The sequence below is a fragment of the Symphalangus syndactylus genome, chromosome 3, assembly GCF_028878055.3.
Source record: "Symphalangus syndactylus isolate Jambi chromosome 3, NHGRI_mSymSyn1-v2.1_pri, whole genome shotgun sequence".
Classification (NCBI taxonomy): domain Eukaryota; kingdom Metazoa; phylum Chordata; class Mammalia; order Primates; family Hylobatidae; genus Symphalangus; species Symphalangus syndactylus.
The window spans coordinates 49,371,137-49,383,930 of record NC_072425.2 but is presented as its reverse complement, the minus strand read 5'-3'; the positions used below and the strand labels follow the sequence as shown (position 1 = coordinate 49,383,930).

The 12,794-nt window shown below is 40.8% G+C and overlaps 1 protein-coding gene across 9 annotated transcripts in view; it reads right to left on the bottom strand.

Moving 5' to 3' along the window:
• The window catches only part of FANCC (FA complementation group C), a 226,300-nt gene that overhangs the window by 172,885 nt on the left and 40,621 nt on the right, over positions 1–12,794 (bottom strand). The window contains exon 1 of one of the 9 annotated variants that reach the window (XM_063636218.1): positions 3,666–3,707. The exons of the other annotated variants lie outside the window; for them this stretch is intronic. The gene's annotated coding sequence lies outside the window, so the exon portion shown is untranslated. Of the gene's footprint in view, positions 1–3,665; positions 3,708–12,794 lie in introns of those variants that run through there. 9 annotated transcript variants of the gene reach the window in all.

The following is a 12,794-nucleotide window of genomic DNA, read 5'->3' as shown; positions in this document are numbered from 1 at the left end:
GTCAGTGGCATTCCACCTCTGAGATAGTCTAATCAAAAACACAGACCTGAAATTTGCAGATAATTTCAAACAAACCTCAATTGTAAACAAAACCTGGGTCTAAGGAATTGGAGGAGGCAACTTCAATCCAGGTGCAGAGTATGTATATATACTCTTCAGATGACTTCACAAAGAATTAAGGAAATTGAATCTAGCAGATAACTCTGGGGATTTACTAGGCTCAATTATCCCACCCAAGTCCCCAGCAATGGGGGGACAGGAGCTATTCTCTGGACTTGGCTTCAAAGTAAAAGCATCCCTTCACCACAGCGCTTGCCTTCGAGGTTGCTGAGACAGAAATCTCTGACCTTGTTCTCCATCAGAGCACCAAGGAGCCATCATTCAGACTCGAAAAATACCAGCCTTCCCTCATGCATTCTATTACAATGATTACTTCCTTTCCTTGCATTTCTTGTCCTCACTTCACTTACTTGACAATAAGACTGTTGGGTTTTGGTTAGACCAGTTAGAAAGTGAGCTGAGGAACACATTAGTTATTAAAATATTAGGAATCTTCTTCTTGCCTTGTGACTTGGCTCCAAGTTATTTCTGCCTCTTTCTTTCCTTGATTCCACAGGTAATTTATTACTACCTAAACAAAAACAAGGAAACCCATACATTTATTAGGAGCCTATTTTATGACAAGAGCTCTGAAAATCACTGCAAATAAAAAGATGACAGTGTTCCCCACTCTCAAGCAACTTACGGCTAATGAGGAAATTGGGACCCATACACAGATTACACTGTAGGAAGGGCTGGGAGAGAAGGAAACACAGGGGGCTGCAGGGAGCATGAGGAAGGGGCACCAGCCCGGCATGGAGGTGTCAGAGGCCCCAGAGAGAAACCACCCTGAGCTAAGCAGGTCAGGAAGCATGAGCAGGAGTGAGCTAAAGATATCAAAATCAAATGCAGGGTGCTTGCTGCAACCAACAGCAACAGTTAAGTTACCATTTGACCCATGGTTCTCAAACTTAAAAACTGTTGAGGGCTCCCAGTATTATCTAAAGTCATTTTTCTTGTTAGTTAAATATTAACAAACATAAACCAGTAAAACCTTTATGCTTGTAACTCTTATACAACCACAAAATAAAACACATACAAATTAAATACCAACAAATCTACAAAATGAGTAAAATTTTAATTGACAAAATTAATTCAGCGTGATCAATGATGCAGTCACTGAAACTCACTTTGGACTAACCATGTAGGGCTTGGTACTGACAGGCAGGTTCTGTTGACTGGCCAGTACTAACACATGCAGGGAGACAGCTTAATTCACGCATCACTTTCCTCCTCAGAACCACTGTGCAACAGCAATCTCTTAGCTCAAACACATTATTTACATTTTCACCTCTGTTCTTTTATAGTATCTCCCTATATTTAAAGTAGTGCTCCTTGGCACCCGTACAAACACAACTCCAGGCACTGAAATTTTAAGACATTATTTAGTTAGAATTGCAGGCATTTAGGTGTGTGGAATCATGAATTTTTTAAAAATTACCACCAAAACGAAAAATAGAAGGTGAAACCTTTGTAGAGAACCATAGCATCCTAATAAATCCCACCTGCCTAATCCCCCTCATCTTTTGGGGCCTGCAAGCCTCAGATGGAGTTTAAATAACTATACGCTATGGGTCACTGAGCTCACATAGGAAGCGTTCTTGTGGTTAGCTTTCAGTACTACATAAAACCAAATATCTTTCTTTCCTTTAAACTCTCTGCCCACGTGACTTCCAGTTAAGCTGGCACAGTAAATTCACTCTTTGATGGATTCTCTTTACTCCAAACATACAGCAATGAGAGGAGAAACATAAAAAGAAAAAAGAAAGAGGATGCAGGCAAGCACACACAAAATAAACAAACATTTCTATGAAATCGATACGGGACAGAAGCAACAAAGAGGCAAGGCCCTGAGGACAAAACCGTGAGCAGCCAGCCCCTCCTATGCTAGGGTACAAAAACAGGCAATGAAACTGTAGGTTTGGGTCTTAGAAGGGTTGAGGGCTAAATAGAGGCACAAACAACAGAGTGAGAAACTAGCACCCTTGCTGGAAGGTGGGATGGAAGGTGCTGACTGGAGCCCTACCCCTCCATGCCTGAAGGAAGGCTCGCAGCATCCTTGCCTCCTATGGAGTGGCGGTCTAGGGAGGATGGAGGACACCCATCAGGCAGGACCAGGCACTGCGTGAAGCAGCCTGTGAATGCCCAGGTAACTAGGCCCCCACTGTGAAAGCTGGTTCTGCACCCAGGCTCCATGGAAGCCAGATAGAGACAAGCAGAATGAGGCTACACAGGGGAGAGTGTGCAGAGAGGGAGAAAGAGAGGCGAAAAATGACTGAATGAGTGAAAAGTTTTTAAAACCTCATTCAAAACATGTCACTTAACCAAAGTTCTAAAGTACATGAAGAAATAAATGCAACTAACAATATTAGACATTAGATCACAAATTCACTTCAGATGAAGTTAATCAGTCCAACAAATAGGTATATTAAGATGCTAAAAAATCCTAACAAAGTATACTTAAGATACTAAAATAATTCCAACAAAATATATTTAAGGTGATTTTAAAAAAACCAACAAAAATCAGTATATTTAGGGTGCTTTTTTAAAAAGCTAATTAAAAAATAAGGAAGTATAAATTGAAAAGGCAGAATTAAAAGATGGCTAAAAAAACTCAACTGCAAAGTATGTAAATCAGGACTATGGTCATTAAAACCTAAAAAATCTCAGGGCACAAGATACTAGACAGTAGACTGGAGAGGAAGCACTCTGTCTTGACAAAACACACTGCACATCACTGGATCTGCAGCAGCACAGCTCAGGAGCCCAGCTGCTGGCCCCACAGCCTGGCCTCACTCGGACCTGGCTGGTAGCCTTTCGACATCACAGGTGACTGAATGGGTCAGATCAGCACATCCAGGCTGTGACTCCCACTAGCATTTTGCCTCTCCCCTACCAGTTGGTGGATATAGGTGAAGCAACTTTTGTTTTATACAACCCCTACAAAAACTTGATGAAAAAGCAGACCCTGAAATGCTTCAGGCAACAGATTTGTCCTCCTTGTAATAGATAACTCACTCTGGATTTAAATTTATCTTCTTTGCCCACCACACTTCTCCAGCATCACCAAATGTGGACTTGACTGGATTCCTTATTCACCATCATGGTATCACAACCAACTTCGGACCAAGGAACTCATTATATAGCAAAAGGAATAAAGCAATGGGCTCCTGCCAAAAGTGTCTGTTGTCAGCTAAGTTACTACTAGCTGCTGCATGAACTCGATGGCTCTCACCTGTATTCCTTCATCACTTCCAAATTTCTCTACTACATATTTATTTCATTCTACTGCATCTTCTCTGAAGCTTAAACAGGAAACAAACATTAACATAAAGGAAAACATAAACAAGAATGATACCCTGAGTTATGTGGAAAGGAACTTTGATTTGAGGAATCACGGATGAATAACAATAAAAAAACTTGGAAAACTGGTAACAATACACATCATAACTGTTTGGATAAAGAGTCACATTTTTTTTTCTTTAAAAGGTTAGAAAACCTCTCACTTAGGTTCCCCTGGAAAGCAGAGCTCAGACAGTCTAGAGAAGGTAAAGACCCTAATTCACCCCCTCATTTCCAAAGACAGCCTCTCACCAGACCAGCCATGTGATGCCCTCCAGGTGTGTGCCTGGCAGCTATGAAAGGGGACCGACAGGACACAGGCCCTGGAACCAGCCGCTGTGGTCTCAGAACCTCTCCAAAGCCGATGCTATGCTATGGCACAAGAGCACCACCTACTGAGTTCCAAGGGACAATTTAGTCCATTTATTGAAAAATGGCTCAGTAAAATATGACTGTGGAGGGATGAACTCTACTATATCATTTCAATCTAGTTGGCTGTGTCTCTTTCTCTTTTAAAACTAGAACCCTTGCCAAGACTCCTGAAAAAGAAGCAGCATGCCTTCTTATTCTCCCATTTTCACTTTAATTACCACAGTAAAATGAATCTCTCTCTTCCTATCAAGCTTTGGCTATCTTAATGAATACTGCCATTTCTAGATCCCTCTTCCCCTACCTGTTTTCCAAAGGGCAGAGAAAACCTCTAGGGGAGTAGTAGTCCTACAGCGTCTGGGAAGGATGTATGTAAAGTCAGTCATTCGGTCAAATTTTAAACCCTATGAGGCACAGTGCTGAGATGGGGGAATTGTTTTTACAAACTCATTGAAAGATGATTACAATAGTCCCCTTCTCCTTGAGGAGCTTAAGATGAGCATAGAGGTTCTAAACCAGCAAAGCTGGAGATCAGATGATCTATTAATAAAATTGAATACAGAAGAAAATACGTAGGTGTAAGAAAAGATGATTTATGGGATAAGTAACATTAGGGAAAGCTGATTGCTTCTGCTGTGCTGTGTATTAAACATATAGAATACAACTGAAGGCAAAGAGCGGGTTCTTTCTGGAGCCCTTCATGCCTTACATGAAGCCCCTAGGTACTGCCAAGTACAGTTCAAGTGACACAGACTCACTCGAACAATTCACATACATTCCAGCCTGGTTATCATGTAGCTTTGCTATGTTTTATTGGCCTGAGAGGGACACTCTGGGAACCATTATATGTCAACCTCTCCCATGCCTTAGTCATGATTAAAAAGCTGCAGCTTTTGTTTATGCTAACATCTGCACCAGTACTAGTCCTCTCATCCAGTACCGGTCAGGGACCCATCTCAGCGAGAGCACTTGCAGGCCAACATGAGAGGGGAGCCTGGACAAAGCACCCACCCGGAGAAATGGCAAGCACTCCAGAGATCAGTCACCTGAGAACTGTGAGAGTGCACATTTATTACTTTGGAAATCACAAAAACTTCAAAACAGCAAATGTGTCTATACTCTGTTTCAATTATTTCACATAAAAATAAGATACTTCAGAAAAATTCCAATCCTGATTCTCTAGTGCATAAACTGCTGTGCTAAATGTGCAGTTCATACTCTACTAATGCCGCATGGCAAGGCAAGGAGCAGGCGGCAGTCACAGGGAGGATAAATCCAACTAAGTACGAAAACCTCCAGAAAGGGATCTGCTGAAAAAGAATGAGGTGATACATGGACAAATTCTAAGATAAAAGGCAACCTAGGTATTTAACATATTTAACATAGGTAAAGTAGAAAAAATCCAACCTGGGGATTCAGAGGTCCATAGGATTTTTTTTAAACATAATATTGAGATTTAGTTGACTAATATGAAATGCCATAATGTTAGAATACACTAACAGGGGTCTAGCAAAAATTTCATAATCCTGCTTGATTTGGCCCAATTGTGGACTTCACTAGAATGTTAGGTGTAGTGGAGAGGAGCAGTAACCTCTCCAGCATCCATTCTCCACCCTCCCCCTTCTTAAAGAGACTGGAAACTTCCCAGGCAGCATATTTGAGTGGGATAAGAATGGGCTCTAATTAGGTTAAAGCAGTGCTCATCAACCAAGGACAGTCTTGCCCCAGAGGGGACCCTTGACAATATTTGAAGACATTTTTGGTTGTCACGGCTGGGAGAAGGATGTCACTGGCACCCAGTGGGCAGAAGCCAGGAACACCGCTGAACATCTACCATGCACAGGACAGTCTCCCACAACAAAGAATTAGCAGCCCAAATGTCACCACCTCATTCCCACACTAGCACATGGGACCTGTGAATATTACTTTACATGGCAAAGGAATGACTATTACCTTCTACAACAACAACTACTACAAAGTGGTAACGTTCAGGATCCTGAGAGAAGGAGCTTGTCCTGGAATATCAAGGTAGGGTAGGCCACATGCATCCTTATGACAGAGGCAGGGGAGTTGGAGACAGACACAGATGAGGCAGCAACATGAAGACAGAAGCAAACACTGGAGGAATGCGGCCACAAGCCCAGGAATGCCATGCTGGCCGCCAGAAGTGACAGGAAGGTGTCCCCAGAGGGAACGTGGCCATGTCAGTTTTCACACTTTTGGCCTCCAGAACTGCAACAAGATATGATTCTGTTCTCTTGATCCAACAAGTTTGTAGCAATTTGCTATAACAGCTTCGGGAAACTAATATCGCATCCTGCAAGGAGGTGTATGAATTGCAAATTACAAAAAGGGAAGCAAAGTTACATCTTGCTTTTTTTTTTTTTTTTTTATCTAAAGATCCCCTTCTACTGATATACCAAAGGTTTCCACATTAGGAGTTTCTTCTACTGTCAAAATCCCCAAGGAAAAATATTATTAAGCACTTTTGCTGCTGAATGCACACCTTAAAAGTTCATCACCTGACTCACTAACCACCTTCCAAAGAACGGCTCTTTCCCTCTTCCATCGATCCCATCAAGCCTCTTCGTTTTTTTTTTTTTTTTTTTTTTGAGATGGAGTCTCGCTCTGTCGCCCAGGCTGGAGTGCAGTGGCACGATCCTGGCTCACTGCAAGCTCAACCTCCCAGGTTCATGCCATTCTCCTGCCTCAGCTTCCCAAGTAGCTGGGACTACAGGTGCCCGCCACCACGCCTGGCTAAATTTTTTTGTATTTTTAGTAGAGACGGGGTTTCACCATGTTAGCCAGGATGGTCTCGATCTCCTGACCTCGTGATTCAACTGCCTTGGCCTCCCAAAGTGCTGGGATTATAGGCACAAGCCACCGCGCCTGACCCTGCCTCCTCTTTTTTATTGAGGCAACAAAGCATCATTTTAACACATTTTATGTACCAACTACATTTATTTAATTTTGGATTATTTACTAATAAAAAGTTTTCATTGCTCAATGATGTATTTTTCTATTTGTAGAAAGTATTTGGACATCTTAGGTTGGGATGGAACACATCATAACTTTTACCACCAAAATTAACATAAGTTAGCCGACTGCAGTGGCTCACACCTATAATCCCAGCACTTTGGGAGGCCAAGCGGGTGGATCACTTGAGGCCAGGAACTCGAGACCAGCCTGGCCAACACAGTGAAACCCTGTCACTACTAAAAATAGAAAAAATTAGTTGGGCGTGGTGTCATATGTCTGTAATCCCAGCTACTCGGGAGGCTGCGGCGAGAATTGCTTGAACCCAAGACGTGGAGGTTGCAGTGAGCTGGGAGATCACGCCACTGCCCTCCAGCCTGGGTAACAGAGTAAGACTCTGTCTCAAAAAACAAAAACAAAACAACAACAACAAAATTAACAGAAGTAATTTTTCATTTTCTAGCTTTTCACTTACTGGCAGGATTCTTAGAATTAACATCATTAAGTGAGGGATAGGCATATTTATTTCATCTATAGCAAATGCCTGGGAAGTAGCTTGGTTTCTCCACCCTCTTTATCCACACCTTGCTTTGCGGGAGTTACCAGCTAGAAATCGGTGATCAGCATAACCCTTCACTGCCCAGCAAAGGTGTGGGGGTAGGGGTACAGAGAGATGAAGAACCTTACAGAGACCATCCATTCAGTTAGAACCCCAACAAGAACAGAACCCACATCCCCTGGCACCTAGATTAATACTCTACCTGAGGTTATATGAAGGAATTAAGGACAAATGTGATCAATAAAGAAGTAGAAAACAGCAGAATGTTTTTCTTTTTGAGAAAAGATGAAATGACGTAGGCATTCTTTAGCCTAGACGAGGGAAGGGTGGTGAATGAGTCACTAAATGTCTACCCGTGAGGAAGACATTGACTGACTGAAGGGTACCCCAACATGTAGTTATTTTGCACTGATTATCAACCTTGGTTTTGTGTGTCTCACAACCCAAAGAGTCTTTAGGACTTTAATTACATAAGACTCTATTGCACTAGATTCTGCTGGCACTGCATTTCAGCCCTAGAACAGAAATCCACTCAACTAGCACAAGTCAAATGGGGGAAGAGGTGTTATGAAAAGGCTATGATCAAAGATCTCATGAACAACACCCAAGGAAAGAAAAGGTTTAGCTGGTCCAAATAGGAAGTGGAACTAGAAGCTCCTGCCACCACAACTCAGGGTGTCCACATGTCTGCTCCGTTCAAGGGCATCTCTCTTTACACTAGCTGCCTCTGCTGTCTCTGCCGTCTGTGGCTTTTTTTGTTCCCCCCCAGCTTGCACGTCTTTTATGCTGTAGTTCAGAACGTGGTCACAATTCTATACGAAATTTCAGCCCAAGAACTAACCATTATCTGATCAGCTCAGTATCTCAAGGTCCCCATTCTCAGGGAAGAGGATGTGATTGGCTCAATCCAGCCAACAGAGCCTTTAGATAGTTTTCTATGGGGTCAGTTGCTCATCCCACAAAGATTGGTGGTCGATGAGTACTACTGTCTGGGCAGACACTTCAAAACAGGGTGTAGCAAAGAGGAAATGATTGGCATATGCATAGAGGAACTCAAGAGTGATACAGCTCTTTTGGTTAAGGCTACCCAGAAAGATTGTATCACTTTAGAATTTGTGATCTTTGGATGAAGTGGTCGTAATTTGTAAATAGAGAGTAGGAACCATTTTAATTTTTTATTTTTTTATTATACTTTAAGTTCTGGGATACATGTGCAGAACATGCAGATTTGTTACATAGGTATACACACGCCATGGTGGTTTGCTGCACCGATCAACCTGTCATCTACATTAGGTATTTCTTCTAATGGTATCCCTCCCCCAATCCCTCACCCCCTGACAGACCCCGGTGTGTGATGTTCCCCTCCCTGTGTCCATGTGTTCTCATTGTTCAACTCCCATTTATGAGTGAGAACATGTGGTGTTTGGTTTTCTGTTCCTGTATTAGTTTGCTGAGAATGATCATTTCCAGCTTTATCCATGTCCCTGCAAAGGACATGAACTCACCCTTTTTTATGGCTGCATAGTATTCCATGGTGTATACGTGCCACATTTTCTTTATCCAGTCTATCATTGAATGGGCATTTGGGTTGGTTCCAAGTCTTTGCTATTGTGAACAGTGCCGCAATAAACATACATTTGCATGTGTCTTTATAGTAGAATGATTTATAATCCTTTGGGTATATACCCAGTAATGGAATTGCTGGGTCAAATGGTATTTCTGGTTCTAGATCCTTCAGGAATCTCCACACTGTCTTCCACAATGATTGAAGTAATTTACACTCCCACCAACAGTGTAAAAGCAAGGAACCATTTTTAAATTTCATTCTAGCTCCAGTGTCTAGAGCAAAACCTTACTACTTTGGGCTTGTACTGCCAGAAATTTATCATTTGTCCAGAAGTGTCTCCAAATTAACAGACCATCAAGGAAATCTCAAAAAATGAAATGGACTGATACACAGTATGGGCACTGACTTGCCATTATTTGGGGAAGGGAAAGGAGGAAAGGGATAAGGGGAGGATACCTGCAGTCCCTACATAAGTAGGAATTCTCTGAACTATGTATGATACAAGTTCAGCACAGGACTGGAATTAGAACTAGTTCCTCAAGTAATTTTTAAAAATAAAAACAGGCCAGGCGTGGTGGCTCATGCTTGTAATCCCAGCACTTTGGGATTGCAAAGGCTGAGGTAGGAGGATTGCTTGAACCCAGGAGTTTGAGACCAGCTTAGGCAACATACCAAGACTCTGTCTCTACAAAAAAAAAAAAAGAAAGAAAGAAAAATAAATTAGGCAGGCATGGTTGTGTGTACCTGTACTCCTAGATACTCAGGAGCCCGTGGCAGGAGGATCACCTCAGCCTAGAAGGTAGACGTTGCAGTGAGCTATGATTGTGCCACCGCACTCCTGCCTGGATAACAGAGCAAGACCCTATCTCAAAAAAATAAATAAACAAAAAATAAAATAAAATAAAAACAGAAATGCCACTGGGGTAGGGGAGAGGGGAGAGGGAAGAGTGAATAGGCAGAACACGGAGGATTTGTAGGGCCATAAAACTATTCTGTATGATACTATAATGGTGGACACATGTATATCTGTCCAAACCCATACAATGTACAACACCAAGAGTAAACTCTAATGTTAACTATGGACTTTAGGTGATAATGATGTATCAATGCATGTTCATCAATTTTAACAAATGTACCACTCTGGTGGGGGATGTTGACAGTAGAGGGATGTTGTGCATGTGGGGGAATAGGGTATAGAAGAAATCTCTGTACTTTCTGCTCAATTTTGCTGTGAACCTAAAACTGCTCTAAAAAATAGTCTATTAAAATCAACAACAACTACAAGCCTTGGTGGCAGGAATAGGAGGAAGTATAGCCAAACAAAACCCAAACCTAGCTAGGTGGTGCATGCCTGTAATCCCAGCTGCTCAGGAGGCTAAGGCAGGAGGATGGCTTGAGCTCAGGAGTTCAAATCCAGCCTGGGCAACTTCGCAAGACCTCAGTTCTAAAAAGAAAAAAAAAAAAAAAAGAACGCAAACCTACTCTATACACTCTGAGCATAAGGATCATAAATAGCAGGAGCAGAGAGAGAAGGCAAGAGTGGATCTCAGTCACACCTGGCAGGAGCCACGGCACTCACACCCTGTCTAATAAAATTAATCAGTTCCCTAAATTACAATTTCACTAAAATCAGACAGCCAGATGCTTGGTTTCTCCAGACAGTGAGAAAAGTTCCTATTCCTTGTACTATGAGGTATTATCTGCTTCCAAGTCTAGTGTTTGAACTCTCCAACCACCAGGAAACTAAATACAAAAGCTCTTCTTGGGTATCCTCCTAACTCAACCACCAGGATGAATGAATTTTCAACGTCAACTAACAGTTTCATATGGGAGACTGCCTCTCACATTCAAGACATGAAGCTTCTTAGTTGCTGAGTTTGTTCTTAAATATATTTTCATCCTGACTTAGACTGCAGAATATCCTAACAGTACCTCTGGTTTCTTGCGTTAATTCAATGGGCCAACTTTTCTCCAACCCCTTCCTCTAAATAACAGATAATCCTTTTCTGGTCACAGGGAGCTTGGTCTTTCTCTGTCCCTTGCCTACCACATCTTCAAGACCACTTATTTAGGGGCAGGGCAATCTCAAGTAACAGCATGATTATTTCTATGTATACCTAACCTAAGCCTTCATAAAGTGCTACTACTCATTCCTTGTCATACCCCAAGAACTATATTTGGTCTGGCAATCCTCAGAAGGTTTTACCACATTGATTTGAGTAGGATCTCAAGAACGACAACAACAAAAATCAAAGAAAGAGTATGAGTACTTTTGCCTACTAATTGTTGTTAAAGATCTGAGACATTTTCCATGAGCTTAAAAAGCATAATTATCGGTTCATCAACCAGTACAAAGTTACAGTTAGACAGGAGGAAAAAGTTCTTGTATTCTATTGTACAGTAGGTTGGCTATAGTCAACCCTTTTCCCATTTGCCCAGAGAATACTCGTCCACAGTACATGCGGCTGCAGCATCTACTCTGAGATAACTTTGCTCGCTTTTACTACTATTTTCGCAAGCTCTAATACATTGAACTTGGAAACAAAAAAACATCATTCTATGTATAACATTCTGTTTTTAGCATTGGTATTTCCATTTACAAAATACAGTAATTCTCAATCGCTGAAAATATCAAATCCTAGAAAATGCAGCATTCCTATGCATGATGGTAACATTGTTCTTCAACAGTTATTGGCCAAAGATCCATTTCAATTCAATTTTTCTGAAATAGACGATTCTGATGATTCAGACAATTCTGATGTTAGTCCTGTTTAGAAATAACTCCAAAAACAGTTTTTATATTTTATTTTCACATTGAAAATCAGTCAGATTTGCTTCAGCCTCAAAGAGCACGTTTATGTAAAATTAAATGAGCACTGGGTAGTGAGCTGTACCTTTTTTCCTAAATGGGAAAAGGGTTAAACATAATGTATGCATATTTCAAAATAACTAGAAGTGAGGATTTTGAAAGTTCTCACCACAAAGAAACAATGTTTCAGATGACGGCTATGCTAATTATCCTAATTTGATCAGTACATAATATATATATGTGTTGAAACATCACATTGCACCCTATAAATATGCACATTACATGCCAATTAAAAATAAAATAATTTTTAAAAATAAACATATAAACTCCCCAAATTTATTGACACTTGGGAACATCAACAAACTCCAAATAAGATAAATGCAATGAGAGCCACAAACAAAAACACTGTAGTGAAAATGCTGAAAGTCAAGGACAAGGAGAAAGTCTTAAAAGCAGAAACAGAAAAATAGCCCATTACTTACAAGGGAACCCCAATAAGATTAACAGGTGACTTCTCAGCAGAAACAAAAGATCCCAGAAAAACACAGGAAAACATATTCAAAGTGCTCAAAAGAAAAAGTTGTCAACCAAGAATCCCATATCCCCCAAAACTACCTTTCAAAAATGAAGGTGAAATAAAGACTTTCCCAGATAAACAAAAAATGAATTTGTTGCTAGAAAACCCACTTTGCAAAAAAAAGTGAATACCAGAAGGTAATTTGAATCCACACAATAAAAGAACACTGATAAGTTAATTATGTAATTATAAATGCACATTTTTTCTCTCTTATTCTCATAACTGACATAAAAATGAATTGCATAAAATGATAAGTACATACTGTACTGCTGGGCCTATAACATATAGACAGGAATAAGATATGTAAATATATTTGCCAAACACAGTGCAAATGAGTTAAACAGCCAAGTTGTATTGGGCTAAGGAAATAACTACACATGTTAAAGTAATAATTAAAACACTGTTGAATTCATAACATTGAGAGGTAATATGTATAACAATAATGCCACAAAAAAAGGAAGAGAAGGGAATAAAGCTATGCAGATGATCCATAACT